At 36.9% G+C, this 19,057-nt stretch overlaps 1 long non-coding RNA gene across 1 annotated transcript in view; it reads right to left on the bottom strand.

Moving 5' to 3' along the window:
- Positions 1 to 1,099: 1,099 nt before the first annotated feature.
- The window catches only part of LOC140001913 (uncharacterized), a 32,734-nt gene continuing 14,776 nt past the window's right edge, over positions 1,100 to 19,057 (bottom strand). The window contains exons 3-4 of the long non-coding RNA XR_011807693.1: positions 11,217 to 11,319; positions 1,100 to 2,378 (exon numbers count right to left, since the gene is read on the bottom strand). This is a non-coding gene — a long non-coding RNA (uncharacterized lncRNA). The remainder of the gene's footprint in view (positions 2,379 to 11,216; positions 11,320 to 19,057) is intronic.

Genomic DNA, 19,057 nt, shown 5'->3' with positions numbered 1-19,057 from the left:
GCATACAAACCTTCTGCTTCTCCTCAGTACTTTTTTTCTCTCTCTGTAGGGATGGATGGATATATTAGATACTTTTTTTTTTTTTTCTCTTTGAAAATGGTCATGAAAATGACCAATTTTGATGAGACATTTCTCACAAAACAATTGTTAACGTGTACAAGCAATCTGTTCTTCTTAGTATTTTTTATACTATTCGTTTATTGAAATTTTGTGGAATTTTCTTTAGCAAAATATTTTAGGATATGCCAGGTAATTTCATATTAGTATCTGTGGAAAAAAAAATAATAAAAAAAATAATAAACAGACAAAACCCCCCACAAAAAAAAAACAACAACAAAAACACAGACATTTAAGTGTTGCCTAGAATTGCACTTTAGATCCAAAAGGAACCTGGTATACTGCAGATTTCCCTTCACACCAAGGAACTCTGGAAGGAATACTGCCTCACAGAAGCAGAATTGTTTTTAGTGTCCCTGTGCTATCTACACAGCTAAACAACTTCTTAGAGCAGGTCATCACCACTAACACATGATCAGCCCAACAGAAGCAACAAATATACTTAGTCCTAAGCCCAACTCCATGGATACTTCGGTGTCCATAAACTTCCTAATACTTTGACAGAAACACATTTTTTTTGTAGCACATTTTCATGTCCATAGGAAATACTCACCAGCATGAAAACACATACTATTTAGATATATCCCAACATTTCATTAAACAAAGACTATGACATGGATTTTGCTAAATGTCTATGGGATACATTTCCAAATACTCTCTCTCTCTCTTTCTCCCTTCCCTTCCCTTCCCTTCCCTTCCCTTCCCTTCCCTTCCCTTCCCTTCCCTTCCCTTCCCTTCCCTTCCCTTCCCTTCCCTTCCCTTCCCTTCCCTTCCCTTCCCTTCCCTTCCCTTCCCTTCCCTTCCCTTCCCTTCCCTTCCCTTCCCTTCCCTTCCCTTCCCTTCCCTTCCCTTCCCTTCCCTTCCCTTCCCTTCCCTTCCCTTCCCTTCCCTTCCCTTCCCTTCCCTTCCCTTCCCTTCCCTTCCCTTCCCTTCCCTTCCCTTCCCTTCCCTTCCCTTCCCTTCCCTTCCCGTTTCCTTACCTTGCCTTTTTTTCCTTTCTTTCTTTTTCCCGAGGATTAAACAGTAGATTTCACAGCATCCTCTCTGTCATGGGCATGTGTGATTTTCTAACTACCCTCTAAATTATGCCTCTCTAGTATCATTTTTAAAATTATTTACACTTTTCTTTCATGCACTATTTTGTTCTTCATCATATAAAACATCTGAAATCTCATCTGCTGAATCAAAATTTTCTACATCATTTAATATCAGGAGGTAACTGCCAAAAATTACTATTATCCAGATATGATCACCTGGGCAGTCATGGCCCTGGTGGGTGGGAGGGTGGAATAGCTCATTTCATTGTCAAATTTCCACATCAGTAATTACAATTCTCACATACTAGTCCTTTTCATTGCACTTTTTTCCTTATAGCGTCACATGTTGGGTTTGCTTCAAGAGGCACCTCATTTTCTCTTTCCTTCTAAATGACCATACTCTTGAGAACCTAAGGTGACAACATTTGCATGGATATTGAGGAATCATTAAAAAGTTACCTAGTCTCTGAAAGTTTAGAATTACAAATATGTCCTTCACCCATTCACTCACTTGTGCAAAATTGATTAAACATCCTTCTCTGGGATCATGTGGCCAACAGCTCCAAAAAATGACCTCGTTGTTTGAAAAGTACAGATCCATAATTCAATGCTCTTTGCAACCATAGTTCCTGACCCAACTGTGTGAAATATTGACAGTGGTAGGAGCACTCTATTGCTTTTGAGTGATTGCAAAAGCTTTAGAAACTCCTTCCTGAATCACAAATGGAGTAGGTGATTCATGCTTATTTGGCTACTGTAGAAATATTTTTAAGCACATTTAAAAATCTATGATTAATAGTTGAGAAAAAAAATAAAAAAATAAAAAAAATCAGTACTTCTGTACACATGCTTCCTGAGACTAGAATCTGTTAGACATATTGTATCGGGAGTGCCCTCAATGGTACTACTCATAAGGGACAACACAAAGAATACAGCAAAGAAGAAGGCTTTCCAGGTATTTGCAGTTCTGCTTCTTGGGGTTGGAATGAGAAAAAAAAAAAAAAAAAAAAAAGGAAAAAAAGGAAGACCAAAAAGCATTTGTCAACAAATCACTCATGCTTTTCCTGACTTTATCCATGGTATAATTCCATCCCTCTTCAGCAAGGCATGTAAGTAAATGCTTGCCTTTAATGCTTGTCCAAAATGCAGAGTCCCAAATCAAGCACAGGTATTCAATGACAATGTCTGGATCTTCACCATCACCAAGGCAAAACTTTGGCAGAGCTGAAAAACAAAACCGAAATCCATAAATATACCATGTTGATAAGTTACTCCATATGCCTCCTGTTAAGTAATATTTTAAGCAAATAAATATTACTGAATTGTTTTTCATATCAAACATTTAAATGGAATATATTGAAACCCTGTGTTTGACACTGGCACAAACAGACATATACCACTGTATGGTGGAATAGGAATTCTTGGAACTTTCCTCTCACTTGTTATCTCTTACAGATTAGTAAGATAAGCAGACAGATAAGCAGACACAAAAGATGATGTTATTATATAAATAGTTATTGTGTCAGGAAACTGACCTTATAGAGAAAATGTGAACTTTTTTCTCTCTCCCATGAGAAATACTAAGAGTTAAGTGAACCTGATGTGCCAGGGTAAGAAGCTTGACAAGAAAACAGTAGGAGTGGGTGGAGAAAAAGACAAACTACGACTATCCCACTCCTTCACTTCTGATCATCCCCCTGGTTGTTGATCAGAAAAATATCCCTACAAAGGAGAATAGATGATTACTGCACAGTTTTGAAAACAGGATATTTTATTTTGTAAGCTACCATATAATACAATTATATAGTTCACTAAAAATGAATTTTATGTCAAGTCAACATTAAATTGTTGTTGACTATCAAAACCAAGAATTAAACATGGATTTAATGTGGATCTTTAAGCATTTGGCAACAAAAAGCATTCACTTTTTTCAGTCTACTAATTCTTACTGAGACAGGGGCTAGTAGGATGGCATTAATCATATATCAATATTGTTTGGCCTACTGTTTTGTTTCCCCAGTATAAAAACAGGGAAAAATGCACCACTCTTGAAAGACACTCTTTTTCCAGCAGAACAGAATGTGAAAGAAGAATGGGTTCGAAAGAAAGAGGAAAGTATTCAAATTAGAGAAATAAAACCTTGTGGATAATTTTATTTTCATCCTCTGAACCAAATTTTCCTGTTCAGAACTGAAGGAGCTGATTTGTAGGAGAACTTGGAGTGTATAAATAATCTCTAGGCTCTCTGCATTCTACACGTTGATGAAGTCCTTTCTCTATGACATTGTGGTATCATATTGTTTGTTCTCTGCCTACTTGTGGATGAAATAAAAATGGTCAGTTGTAGTCTTCATGAGGTCTGCAATGTTATCAGGAGTCAAAAATGATCTGAAATTATATACTTGTTCTTTATAAAGCTACTTCTTAATAGGCAGAAATACACAGTGAAAGAATATCATTTAGGCATTCTTGCTCTATATGCTATGCAGAGTTTCAATGCACTGTCTTGCTGACTGAATTGGAAATTAATTTTGTAATCGGAGTTGCAATAAAATGGACACCCTCACAAGTATATAGTGAAAAGCCTGTTGGGCCTGCATTTTATTTTTATTTTTTAAACTACATAGTTTTAACTCAACTTTCAAGTAATGCAGCTGCTTCAGGTACACAAAGACCATTCTCTCCAAAATACAGTTTATTTAAACCATACTGCCACTTAGGTGTCTTTCATGTGTCCCTTACAAATAGTCTGTTGACTCCTCCTAGCCTTAGGACTAAAGCAGATGCAAGCTGGTGAGGTAGTGCAAGCCTGGATATGGAGACATCTTTGGATTTCCATCTCTCCCCCAACTATTTCATATGATCTCAGTGCATCCCAAGTACATCCCATGTTTCTTTCCTTCTGTAAGACATGGATGATAATGCTTCCTTTATCTATTTTCTCCCCTTAGGATAAGCAATGATGGGTATGTATGGCCAGATGTGGGACAAAATGTGGGATTGTGGTCCCATCTGCTCTTCCACAAGTACAGAGCTGTCAGTGTACAATCGGCCATAAAAGAATGTTAGCATGCTTTCTGCCACGTCTGAAAAAAATAATTGTTAGGATATGCTCTGAAACAGGAGTCAAACTAATGCTTTTCTGTCAAAGTCTCATGAAAAACAGTCAGGTTATTGGGATAAGAGTTCAAACTTGAATATTTCCCTCATCAAGGGATATACCTATCTAAATCTCATTCAAATGTTGAGACCAGAGTTTAACTCAGAAGGTAATAACTAGCAATGATTTATCAGATTCAATTAATACAGGGTCACCTTTATAGCATTCAGTCTTAAGTACATGTCTCAGAATTTTTTCAGTGATTGAACTGACACACCTGAACACCACAAAAAAAAAAAAAAAAAAATAAATCTTTTTGTTAGGGCTTTTGTTATCCCTGTTTGCACAGGATTGCTTTGTACAAAGCCATAGTAAGAATTAAGAATCAGAGGAGTGCAATAAGAATCTGTGTGAGTTCTGCCCCCTTTGCAGTTTTGGTGCAACTCCAGAAAGGCTTAATTTAAAAAATAAAATAAAAAAAAATAAATAAAATAAAAGGCAAACATATTCAACACATTCTGTGTTATTTTTCTTTTTATACTGAGTTTATATCCAAGGAATGATACAGATTTTTTATTTTTTTTCCCCATTGGTTTCTATGAATTTTGGAGTACAAAAGAGTATGAATTTGGGAGCATAAGATAAGCATTGACAGAAGAGCAAACAGTGGCATGGCTACAACATTCAAAACAATAATTTTCAGTATTGATTGACTGTTGTCCTGACTCATAGCTACTATGCTAGCTGCATACAGTATATTGCTGCCAATATTAGACTATTCCATTATTCCATATTCCTTTGAGTACCTAGCATTAATGAAACACTATACTGGGCCATTATAAAAAGAAATGCATGCACACATATTATGAATACAGATATAGATTTTACTGAGAGGGTGAGATAATGGGTCAAATTTTGCCAGTAGCTATTGACCTCTAACAACAACAAAGATCAAAGGATGTGCATAACTGAGGTTGCTGAATCTCATCATAATCACAATTTAGATTGCTTATATATACGTAACATTTTATATTCCTGTTTGTGGTGGTTTTACTCAGGTGTGCAGCTAAGCTCCACCACAACTGCTCTCTCACTCCCCCTTCTCAAAGGGAAAGGAGGAGAAAATAGAGTGAAAAGGGCTCACAGGTTGAGATAGGAACAGGGAGATCACTCAACAACTATCCTCATGGTCAAAATAGACTCAGTATAGGGAGCTTAATAAAATGTATTGCCTATTACCAACAAGTTATAGAAGTGTGAAACAAAGAAAACAAACTAAAAACTCCTTCCTGCATCCACTCTCTTCTACATCCATTGTGAAGCAAATTACAGCCCCTGTTCATTTAAATAAGATATCAGTGTGCTTACTGGGAAAAAAAAATTAAAAAAAAAATAAAATAAAATAAAAAAAAAATAAAAAAAAGGGGGATGTTTTCATTATCATCAAATAAAGTCGTAAAAGACAATTTAAAAGAAATAATGATATTTGCATGTTCTTAGATGGAACTGCACAACTTGTTTTAAAAAAATATCTGATTATCCACTGGTTTGTCCAGTATGATAGCAAACTCATGTTCTTCAAATCATAAGTCACAGTATACTGCTAGTGGTGGGTGGGCAGACCTTACTATGAAGCACACCAAAGAGGTATGAGAGACTGCATAACAAACACCACAGTCTAGTCAGTTTTCCAAAGCAGAAGAATCTCTTTGACATTAGAGAAACTAGAAAGAAATAGTATGGCAGGAATGAGTATGTTCGCTATACTTCAGAGGCAGATGGAAATCTGAAGGAACACCTTAGTGACACTAAGACACTAAAATCCTTGTAATCTAGCTAATAAAGCCATATTTACATTTGTTTAGTCTCCCAATTCTGTCTGAGTAAGATCATTAAAAAGACTGTAACCAAAAATTGTAATGGTTAATTGAGCTTCAGGTTTTAGTTGGTGCAGTCAAGATCGTGTCTTATGAAAATGGTTTAATGACACTGCAAGAAAAAGATCAGCAGTCTATGCTGATTAAGAATGATTAAGAAAACATCTAATACTGTGGAACTCCAGAGTTTCAGATAAATGCCTTGAGGCTTTAGAGAGAAGAAATTTTATTAATTTGTTGTAAATCCTGTCTTGCCTTTTCAGAAAAAAACGCAGAATGGAGGTGGGGAAAAGTCACAGTTGTCCAAGTTTCTTGTGTAAGTTTTTACAGTTTTCCTTTAACAGCAAAATTAAAATAACATTATTACATTAACCAGTACATACCATTAACAATATTAACTATGTTATATACATTTTTTCAGTAGAGGGAAAACTGAAAAATCTGATCTGTGGTACCATCAGCATATACATAATATACCATCCTGTCTTTCCTGAGTCCTCAACAGATAATTTATGATTGTTTATAATTGGTCTTTGTCCTTTGGTCGGATTGAATCAATATGAGAAAGCTGTTTAAGACTCAAGAATAAGTGATAAGGTTAGGCATGTATCATAAACTGGCAAGAAAAGGAGAAGGAAACACTGAATGTATATATATATATATATATACATATATCACTTCTGAAATCTCACATCTTTAGCTATTTTTGCTTTGCTTTGATGGGAAGAAGTTCTGATTACCTTTGACTGCAAAATCTGAGATTTTTCAATTTTACTGCTAATTAAGGGATTGAACACGATAAACTTATATTCAGAGGTGTAACATCAAGAAATGTCAAAAACACATTTTTTGTGAAATACTTCTGTATATTTCTAAAGACAAGCTAATATGATTATTGTACACAGATACAGAAGGTTGAAATATGGTTATAGACACAATACTGTAATGAAATCATAGTTAGTGGTGTTTTGTTGCTGTCGTTGCTTTGTTTTGTCTAAAACAGTAATTAAACTCTTAGAGTAGTTGGAGGAAAAGAGGAGAGAGAATGTAATGTAGTGGGATCAGATTATATTTGCAAGGAATCAAATAATAGACTCATAAAAATGCAAGGCCCTGCATCTGGGCTGGGGCAATCCCAAGCACAAATAAGAGGTGATACCACCACCTCCCTGGGCAACCCATTCCAATGGCTGACTGCTCTTTCTGAGAAGAAATGTCTCCAACCTAAACCTCCCCAGGCACAACTTGAGGCCATTCCCCCTAGTCCTATCAGTAGTTATCTAAGAGAAGAGGCTGATGCCCAGCTCCCCGCAACCTGCTTTCAGGTAGTTGTAGAGAGCAATAAGGCTTCCCCTGAGCCTTCTCTTCTCCAGACTGAACAACCCCAGTTCCCTCAGGAGCTCAACATGAGCCAGCAATGAATATTTGCAGCACAAAAAGCCAACCATATGCTGGGCTACATCAAAATAAGCGTGACCAGCAGATTGAGGGTGGTAATTGTCCCACTCTTCTCTGCTCTCATGAGACCCCACTTGCAGTACTGCTTTCAGCTCTGTGGCTCCCAGCACAAGAAAGACACAGAAGTATTAGAATGAGTCCAGAGGAGCGCCGCAAGATGATCAAGGGGCTAGAGCACTTCTCCTGCACTGGCACAGGTTGCCCAGAGAAACTGCAAATGCTCCCTCCCTTGAGGCATTTAAGGCCAGGTTGGATGGGGCTTTGAGCAACCTGGTCTAGTGGGAGGTGTCACTGCCCATGGTGTGAGGGGGGTGGTTGTGTGAAATTACATTTACATCTTTAAGGTCCCTTCCAACCCAATACATTCTATGACTCTATGTATGATTCTATGATGAAGTCATGAGGAGAATATATATATATTAAAAAAAATGGTAACAAATTTATGCTTCATTTGGGTTTTATGGTGAAATCACCCTATACATTTTTGCTCACCACTTAACACCACTCTGAATCTAAACCTTCAGAAGTAAACAGAGTTCTGATTTCTGCCTCTTGCATTATCTCTTTTCTATCCTTTTATGTTCAAGGATGAGTATTTTCAAGCTCTGTCTCATTCTCACAACATGAAGAGCTTTGTGAAACAGCTTTTCAAGCAACATTTCAATGATCAGAGCTCTAATGATTTCATTAACATAATGGCTGCTCACAGATTTAACTGTAACTGAGCCAACGCATTGCCATTTTAGTGATATTTAACAGAGTTCATTAACCCTGAATGTATTTATTTATCACTGCTGCACTTAAATTTTAATGCAAGAAATCCACAGGACAAGCATTTACTTGCAAATTTGGCAATTTTCATATGTAAACATTTTCAGAAGGAGTTCATATATTTCTAATATAAAAAAGCAGTCTTGAAAGAGAATTGGATAGTACTGCACATAGGTCTCTGAATACATACTTCATAATAACATATAAACAGCTAAAGAAGGTGGAGAAGACAGTAAAATTACCTTTATTTCTGGATCAAATCTGTAGAATGAATATTTAAGAATTATGTTGACTTCTACTTTATTAACAAACATTTTAGTCATTCATTCACCCATTCATTCATACATTTTATGAATATTAACAAGAGAGTTTAAATGGAAAAAGTCTTACCAAAAAAAAATCATCTAGTTGTGAAAAAGGGTATCAATATCCTATGATTCAAATTGGATTTTTATTTAGAGTAAAAAACATATCAAGTGTAGTAAAGAAGACAGTTTAATGTTACTGCAGTAATTCTAAGAGAGTAGATAAGAACTTCAATTGAAGGATTTAAATGATTTCAGAGACACTTTGCATTATAAGTGCTCTCATAGGTAGCCAGCAGAAGACCCACCCCTATTCTGTAATTTTTTTCTTCTTCTTTCTTTAAATAGGAATAAACAACTACTTATTATATCAGTTTCTAGTAATTATTCCTATGCAAATATTCTCACTCAAAATCCTTAATCCTTGAAGCAAGCATTCACACATGGAAGAGAGTTAAATAACAAGGGTTGCTCTGAAGCACAATTCAAAGCTCTATGTTGCTTTCTATATGTAAAGTCAAAATATGAAATATAATATTTCATTTGCTGTAACATAAAGACTAGTTTTAACAATTATAAGACTTCTGATGTTTTTCTACAGGCTTCTGTCAATTGTGTCTGGCAAGGAGATAGTAATTTTTTTTCTAGATGGGAATCAATTAAATTAATAAGAGAAAAAAAAAAAAAAAGTTGTATGAAACCAAAGAAATTCTGGCACACATTCTCTGGATTTTATCCTTTTGAAATGGTCCTAGCATCCCACAGCAGCTGCTGTGTGCCAGTCTCCTTCAGCTGCTGGCTGTAAAGCACCACTTCATGATGTGCAATATCCTTGCTGAAGAAGTAAGGAACACACTAACAGAAATGTCTGTCCTTCCTTCCGTGGTAGTGTGTGCTACATCTGTTCAATAGGTCTTGCCACCTTCTCTGCTAAGAGCAGGCCAGCTACAATGGAAGTCCACAAGACCAACACGTCAGACATACTTGGTTCTGACTTGTTCTGGCCTTTCTGTAACTTTTTGTTTATTTATTTATTTAGCATATTTAGCTACAACAGCAATTTCTCCAATGACCAGGCGGCTATGCTTAATTTATTTCTTATCTTTTTATGCTCTAAGCATAATTTTTATATACATAGTAGCAATAAACAGCTATTCTGTTTAAAATGAAATATTCATGTTTCTAGCATAATGATATCATATAGAGAAACAGACCTGGCATGACAGCAGAGCCCTTGAAAGGGAAGATACAGGATGCAGTGTAGAGGAGTGCAGACACGGAATGATAAAAGGCAGATTAAAAAAAGACTAAGGTGTAAAACATGTTAGAACACACACACAAAATAGCTCTAAGTAGACCCCAGGGTGTGAAAAAAAAGATGTCATTATGTTACTGTGGTCAATTTCAGACCCTTTCTGACAATGAAGAGGAAGGACATCATCAGCATCACTATTCTCTTGATGAAGAACCTGGGATACTGTTAACTGCCTGTAAAACCCATCCTTGGTCTCCAGCCAGACCAAGTTGTTGACCTTAGCACTCAGAGGGGCTGAGAATCAGTGAGTATAACACTAGAAAAAGGGGCTAGGTACTAGAAAGTGCATATTACAATTTTAACTATATTACTCTTATTGTTAAGCCTTTTTCTCCAATAGAATCCTTTTCTTTATTTTTTCTCTCTCTCTCTTTTTTTTTCTTCTTTTCATGTACTAACTAGTTCTGTACTAATAATCATTTGATTAGGCTGTTAAGATTTCAACTGGAGTAAAAATAGACTCTTAGCTTTGCAAATAAGATGTTTCCTTTTTGTCATTTCAAGATTTTGAGTGTAACAGGCTATTTGAATAATGTAAGAATAGTCACGTGGAGATCTACATCTGAACTACCTTAAGCTTCCTTTAGAGTGAATAAAACTTACTTTAGAGACAGTCAAAGTGATCAACAAGGTCATAGATGTAATTCATCTCAAAGCAAATATTTCATTTATTTCCTTTGTTTCAAGCAAACTGCAATGTGTAGCTTTGACAGAATGTATGCTAAGGACTTCTGAACTAAAAGAGGTAAGGTTCATTGTGTTTACCTGTTTACAAGTTGGAAATACTTAGCTTGGTATGTTTTTTATTATCAATTTCTTGCACCCATGTTTTGGGTGCTTTAGTTCTTACCAGATTGCTTTAGATTGCTTTAATTCTTACCAGTTTATTAGGCTCAAAATCTTCCTTGCTACTATGCTCACCTTTCCACTGCACCTTTAGCTCTTAACCTGGGACAAGCTGTCAAGTGTCCTATATCCTGTGCTGGGACAAGTATGATGCTGACACTTATAATTTCTTCTTCCTCATTCTAGGGACCATTTGGGGTAATTTTTCTATGTTTGATAATATGCTCTGCTTGTGTTCTTCAGTGGTCCATGACTCCAGTGCTCGCAGACCAGTTTCAGTGGTTTGTAAATAACAATGGCAACAACATATTTTCTGCACTGCAAAGTTACAATTTAATGTATGTATATATATATAGAGAGAGAGACAGAGAAAGAGACATACATACATACCTAGGAAGTTTTTTTTGTTTGATTGTTCTGTTTTTTCAAATAATTGTCTTTTGGATCCTTTCTATTATTATTTTTTTCTCTCCATAATTCCTCAGGCAAGCAGCTGTGAAGACAAAAAGGTTGGATTAGAATGGTCAGCTACAACAAAATTAAGAACAATTCTGGACCAATAAGTAAATAAATGGAAGTTTATGAGAACCTGCAACACAGTTCAGGCACCGTAGGTTTCAGGAAATAAAAGAGGTAATTTGATGGTGCCTATAACGACTCTGCATTTCATTGTAAGAGATTATATTATTTGCTTATTTCCAAAGATATATCAGCCTCAATGAGGGAGCATTCCCGTTGTATCCAGAACCAAGCAAGGCTTAAGTGATGACAACAAAAAGGTATTATATTCTTTGAGATTCTTTACTGCAGTTTTCCAGAATGATAGCGTATTGGGTTTACGTGGCAAGGATTTGGTAACAGGGGGTCTGCAGGGGTGGCCTCTGTGAGCTGAACCCAGCAGCTACTCCATGTCAGATCAGAGCCAGGTCCAGATGGCTCCAGAAAGGACCCACCACTAGCCAGAGCTGAGCCAATAAATTATGTTTTTTTGCACCTCTGTGACTGCATATTTAAGAAAGGGAAAACAAACAAACAACAACAAAACAACAACAACAACAAACAAAACAAAAACAAAACAAAACAACAACAACAACAAAAAAAACACACTGCTGTGCAACAGCAGCTTGGAGAGAAGAGTGAGAAGCAGCCCTGCAGACCTCAAGGTCAGTGCAGAAGGAAGGCAGGAGGTGCTCCAGGCTCTGGAGCAGAAGTTCCCTTGTGGCCTGTGGAGAGGCCCCTGATGGAGCAAGCTGTCCCCCTGCAGCCCATGAGTCCCGTGGTGGAGCAGATCATGCTGCAGCCCATGGAGGAGCACCAGCTGGAGCAGGTAGATATGGCCTGAAGCCCATGGAGAGCCCCTGCACAAGCAGGCCCCGGGCCGGAGCTACAGCCCGTGGAGAGGAGCCCATGCAGGAGCAGAGGATCTGGGGGAATCATATCACAGAATCATACTATGGACTTGGTTGGAAGATCATCTAGTTCCAACCCATGTAGGATCCATGTTGGAGCAGTGTGCTCCTTAAGGATGGACCCCATGTTGTGGACCTATGTTGGAGCAGTCCTTGAAGAGTTGCTGCCTGTGGGAAGCCCCTACAGTCTAAGTTTGGGAAGGATGACATCCTATGGGAGGGACCCCACATGGAGCAGGGGCAGAGAGTGACTGTGAAGAAACAGAAGAGATGAAGTGTCATGGACTGACTGCAGCCCTCATTTCCTGTTCCCCTGTGCTACTTGGTGGGAGGACCTGTAAGGCAGTGGATGGGGGAAGGTGCTTTTACTTTGCTTTTTGTTTCTTACTGTTCTAGTCTGCTAGTTATAGGAAATAAATTATATTAATCTCCCTTAATCTCCTTACAGTCAGTCTGTTTTTCCCATGACGGTAATTGGTGGGTGATCTCCCTGTCCTTATCTCAGCCCTTGAGCTCTTTTCATTGTATCTTCTCCCCCTTTTCCTTTGAGGAGGAGGAATGAGAGAGTGATTGTGGTGGAGCTCAGATGTCCAGGAGGGTAAAACCATTACAGACTGTAAACCCAGATCTTATTTCACTTATTTTACAACATTAGTTCTAGCAACAGGACTGATTCCAATGGCACCCTGTAAGCAGATTCCGTGATTTTAAGCATGTATAAAGTCTGCTCTGAAATAAAATTCATACTACTTTACAAGAAAATATTTTTTTTATTGCGACAATGAATCACTGCAAATGTTATGTTGCTCTTCATGAATCCTACACTGTCTTCTATAAACAAGTATGAAATGGATATGCAGTGGATATATACCTAAAGGGCTTGTGCTATTGTTGAATTCCTGAAATGTTTACTTGAATTATACTTTTAGTGAATTATGAAATTTAAAACACAATTAAATTACAAATGCATACAAGTAATGATTTTAAAAGCAAATTAATACCAACAAAGCGACCATAAATAAGTACACACATGATCATCTCCTTATGCCTGATCAGAACAAATATATTCTCTACACTCTGAAAAAAATAAATCTGAGGAAAATGTAAGACTAAGAAAATTAAAATAAAGTATATTGTATTACTTATTTTTTGTTTTCTTTTTTATTTTTATTGAATGGTTACAATATCAAATCTGTATTAAACATACAAATTCAAGAGCACTATTAATATATAAAACTTCTCCTTAAAAAAAAAAATATATATATACATATATATATATATATGTATATATATCTTAATTAAGGAAAAGGTAGGTTGAAGTTCAGTGGCTAGAAACACTTACCCCAGGCAGAGGATGTGTAGTTAGCCACTGACAATGTTTGTTGGAGCACTTATTTTATTACTTCAGGGTTTGAATGTGATCCCCTGCTTTGTGGCAAGCCCGGGTGTGTTAATGCATACTTCAGTGATGTTAAAAGGCTTGAAACAGCGATGGTGTCAAACTATCTGTGTCACCACATTCAGAGCATTAAAGTGCAGTTACAGCTTGAAAAAAATGATTATGAAAAATACCATATTCTTACCCAGCTGATCTAATCCCCATATGCACTTGATGTGCTTACTTGACTGACTAAAACAAATGTTTTGTAATGTTAGCACTACAAAATGAAGACAGCTCTGTAGGATTGCACAGGATTTCATTCTGGCTCATATATCACTAGCAAACCCCTCAGATGAATTCCAGCTGTGGAACAATTATTACTGATGATGATATAACAGAGAGGAAGAACAGATTCCTAGCAGAATTCGCAAGGTAGGCAGGTAAAAAAATCATCAGGTGCACACATGCACACAAACACACACGCAAAACAGGCAGTCATTACAAGCCAACAGAGAATATTTATCCTAATTATTTTCGTCTTGAGTGTTGATGTCAAAAGTGATGTCTGTCAGTCAATGAGAAAAGACTTTCTCTGAGAAACAGGGAATGTGTGTGCTTCGTATATGTGAAATTTCAAGTTAAGAATTTAAAACAGCCTAAAATTAATGTTCTGAATTTGCACCAAAATGCTAATCCCCATCACTACAGCACAGTGCTTTTATGAAGTAGCTGTACCTTTATGAAATTATATGGGTGAAGTTTTGTATACCTTCTTAATTAAAGAACTTAGGCTTTTGCAGTGTGCTTAATAACTTTAGTTTCAGAATTTTATTTTTTTTCCTTAAAGTACAGGTTATTTAAATAATTATCTACCTACCTACCTATCTTCCTGTAATCTGCAATTCTTTCTGAACATTTGTATCAAGCAAAAACACATTGCCATAGTATAGACACGTATTGGAAACAGAACCATCTACTAATGTTCCCTGATTCTTGCTGCTTGGTTCATACAAGAGCCAACTATAGGGAAGTAAAGGATAAGGATGCTGTCTGCAACTATTTCTGAGGCAGCTCACACTCAGTGTGGGTGCAATACAAGTCTCCATACTGTAGGTTCTGTATGTTCATTTCTGTAGGATCTCCAATTCTGATGCCTCAAAGCACTTAACACTTGTTTGTCTTTTTTGAACTGAGAATCTGAACCTTACAGGTCTGTGCCTTAAGAGAGTCTTGATACACCTCATTATCAGAAACCATGGCAATTCATTATAGTAACAAACTCAAGATACATATACATATACATATAGTCTGCTTTAAAATTCACCTCGTAAAATCGCAGAATCATAGAATGATATGGTTGTTTTACTCAGGTGGACAGCTGAGCTCTACCACAACTGCTCTCTCTCTCCCCCTCCTCAAAGGGAAAGAGGGAGAAAATGCAATGCAAAGGGCTCAAGGGTTGAGATAAGGGCAGGGAGACACCTCATATATATAATCCTAAATATAATCCATCCAATATAAATCCTAAATATAATCCATCCTTGAATGGAGCAAGATGCGGTTCATGTGTAACATGTGACCAAGTAGTAAAAACCCAGGGCTGAATTTATAGAATCATAGAATCATTAAGGTTGGTAAAGACCTCCATGATCATCTGGTCCAACCATCACCCTACCACCAATGTCACCAACTAAACCATGTTTCTAAGTCCAACCTTTCCCTAAACACCCCCAAGGACAGTGACTCCACCACCACTTCCCTGGGCAACCCATTCCAATGCCTGACTGCTCTTTCTGAGAAGAAATATCTCCTAATTTCCAACCTAAACCTCCCCTGGTGCAACTTGAAACCATTCCCTCTAGTCCTATCACTGGTTATCTGTGAGAAGAGGCTGACCCCCAGCTCCACACAGCTTCCTTTCAGGTAGTTGTTAAGAGCAATAAGGTCTCCCCTGAGCCTCCTCCAGACTAAACAACCCGAGTTCCCTCAGCCACTCCTCATAGGACTTGTGTTCCAGGACTTTACCAGCTTCATAGCCTTTCTCTGGACACGTTCCAGGGCCTCAATATCCTTCTTGTCCCAAAACTGAATACAGTACTCGAGGTGTGGCCTCACTGGAACAGAATACAAGGGGACGATTTGTGCAAAATCTTCTACAGTCTTGTTTAAGACATTTTCCTCACAAGATGGGGCTGCATGTTTGAAACTCGTGGGTTCAGAAGGTAAATTGTCTTGAATTCTGCACATTAAAGAATGAGAGATATTGTACAAATCAAGGCATTGATTGTTGTGTGAAGCCCAAAAGAATGAATATTTCTGGCAAGCTTTGAATGCTTAGGCCCTGCTGACATCCCAGCTCATGTCCATTGTTCTCATTACGGGTGAGAGATTTTGTGACATATACTGTATACAGGAATAATGCTTAAATAATTATTCTTACAACTCCTAACTAACAGGAATACAAGGTGCTTGTCCATATCCATGGAGCATTATATTTAGAAGCACCTGTCACAAAGCTCCAGTGATGTTGCTCATTACATCTGCATGCCCCCTAGAAAGAACTATGCCTACCTTTTCCCCATACATATACATATACGTGCAAAAACAATGCATTCATTTTTATATTAAAGAAAGTGATAAAATGATTTTTTTTTTCTCTGAAAGAAATTCAGAAAAATATTAAAGAATCTTTAAAAACACAACAAAAGTCTTCTCTGGAGGTATGCCAGATGCCTTGTCTCCATATGGAGAAATGTTGAACATTTCATTTTAAATTCTTTACCAAAGTCCATGGAGTCTGCTACAATATCAAAACTCAAATGGCTTAGGAAGCTAGTGAAAAATTATCCAGCTCATATGGTTAGTACGGTTCTACTGCATAACCTTGGAAAAATTAAATCTTGCAAGTTGATCAGACTTGTAACAATACACCAAAACATACTGACAGATAGCAACTAAATGAACCAGAATTCAATGAAATTATAAATAACTGACTGTTTTTGTATAGTCATAAAGAGGAGGAGCAACAATAAATCACCCCTCAAAGCTTTCTTTTTAAATTTGAGACACTGTTCAGTCAATTATAATCATCTTAAATTATAAGCAATAAAATGTTTAGTGGGAAGATTTAGGGAAGCAGAAAATATGAGAGAAATTAAGCAGCTAATGGGGAATTGCTCAAGTTATAATTTACTAAATATTGTTGCAGGTTCCTTGTGTCGGGTTGCAATAAAGGGAAAATCTTCTTAAATTAATGTATACTGATTAATTAGCTCCTGGATAATAACTACGGTTTTATGCAATATGAACCTACTGTTCTAAGCTGGATGCCCGAGATTCGACACTCACAATCTAACAGTACCTGCTACTGTATCCTGAAAGTAGGCAGTCACACTTGAATATTGGCCTGTTGATCTGCTCTTGTGGTTCAATAACAAATGCCATTTGTTACTTCATTCTGATCAGTCCTTGCTTTTCTGAGAAATTTGCTAAAAAGGAAAAGGATGAAAAATTAAAACTGGGCTGCATGATGATTGTTATAAATACTGCTCAGGAGTACAGAGAAGTAAAGTAGGTAGTTATTTATCTGAGTGGCACATATTTACTTGAGGACATTGGACACTTCAATAATGCATACCACCTCAAGCTAGGAAAGTGCGACTAATGGCAGGACTGCAAATGTTGCTGCTGTATAAGCCTTTTCTTCCTTTCTTCAGTCCTTCATTTGTAGTGAAAAAGGGAGTAGAGAAGAAATAACATTCTTGTTGTGTTACATTTGATGTTTTGGATTTGCTTCTAATGTTTATCTTTAAAGAGGCCTTATGTGGTTGTTGCTCTAAGAATAAATAAAAATAAATAAAAGTAAAAATATCAAATAAAAAAAATCTAATAATCCACATGTTTTCAAAGGTGTTTTCATTTTTTTTGTTTTGTTTTGTTTTGTGAAAAGCCTTGGCAGATTTTTATAACTAGCTATGAATAAACAGCTTGAGAGAAAGTCACATGTGCACACCAGATTCAAAGAGAATCCAGACCAAGACATACTTAATAGCTGATATATTAACTTTGCTTTTTGAGGGAATCCACTTTCCTCTTCATTATCCTTCCAGAGTATGGAAGAGAAAGAACCCTGGAGAAAATATTTTAAAAATAATGCTGGTGACTATTATCTCTGTGTATTTTTAATAATAAAATTATACAAGATAAAAACTGGAGTAACTCCATTAAATCTAACAGGGATATGTATTTGATTTACAGTCTTTTCAGATTGTTCACATTGTTGCTGTGATATGTGGCACTTCCAGGAAGAGCAGTACTGCACCAGGAAGCTCGATTATGCCCCAGTGTTACAGCATCACCTTTAGAGGAACTGGGCACAAAAAGTAATGGCTGTGTGTTTCAGTAAGTGGTTGCAGTTTTAGCCAGTGATCACCTAGAAGTTTCACTTATGATCAATATATCAAATTTCATTTGTGAATTCCTGAACTTTTTAGAAAGAGTTAAAAAATAACTTAAAAATGGATAATGGATTTCTTATTATATGCAGTGCTCCCAATGAAACAGAAAATTAATGCCAGAATAAGAGTCAGAGCTGAACTCCTCCAAATGCACATCTGATGGGATTTAACCAGCAGGTTGAACTGTAGCTTTTAGTTAAAAATTTATAAAGCTACATTTTGACATCCAAATAGCTCAATGAATGGAAGAATGTCATATGGTGCATTAGTATTTCTCCATATAGTTTGGACATTTCAAATCAAAGTAAGAAAATATCACCTAGGGCAGTGACTGGCCCTTTATTCTATGTGTTGGCAGATCTCTTTAACTAATTGAGTCTAGCTCTACTCTTTTTGGAATAGAGTTGGAACATAATGGTGCTGAGAAAGCATCCATAACCAATGGGTTGTGCCAATACATGCTTTGAAACAGTGACAGACAGAGAAATGTACGTGATTTTAGAAAAATACTCAGTAGGCATGATATGAAAGTCATCCTGCTCTCTGCATCAGCACTCTCCCCTGGGCTGCTGAGGGAAAGTGCAGTTCTTCAAGCATCACTTTTCACTTTTCCAGGCAAAGGATAGAGCTATCTTCTCACATTCTCACAGTGCAGGAAGTGTTGATACTGTTGGGCAAAAGAAGGCCTTTTAACCTCCTTACCACTCTTTGAGGTACCTTCAATAATCAGACCAGTGTATTTTAAAGGAAAGTTCTTCTTTCTTTACTCTGTACTTTCCTATACTGTTACAATTTACTAAATGCTCACCAGGGGTCAACTTCATCTAGCAGTGCTGTGCATTATGCAGTAACTACCATCACAGCACTTATACCAGCACTAGAGAGAATTACACCTGTAACATTCTCTTTGATTTTACACAGTGAACAGAACAGTGTTCTCTGCATTGCCTCCACCTTTACAGTACAAAGAACTAGAATGACTCA

The sequence above is a fragment of the Anas platyrhynchos genome, chromosome 2, assembly GCF_047663525.1.
Source record: "Anas platyrhynchos isolate ZD024472 breed Pekin duck chromosome 2, IASCAAS_PekinDuck_T2T, whole genome shotgun sequence".
NCBI lineage: Eukaryota > Metazoa > Chordata > Aves > Anseriformes > Anatidae > Anas > Anas platyrhynchos.
This window is presented reverse-complemented; position numbering and strand designations above follow the sequence as displayed.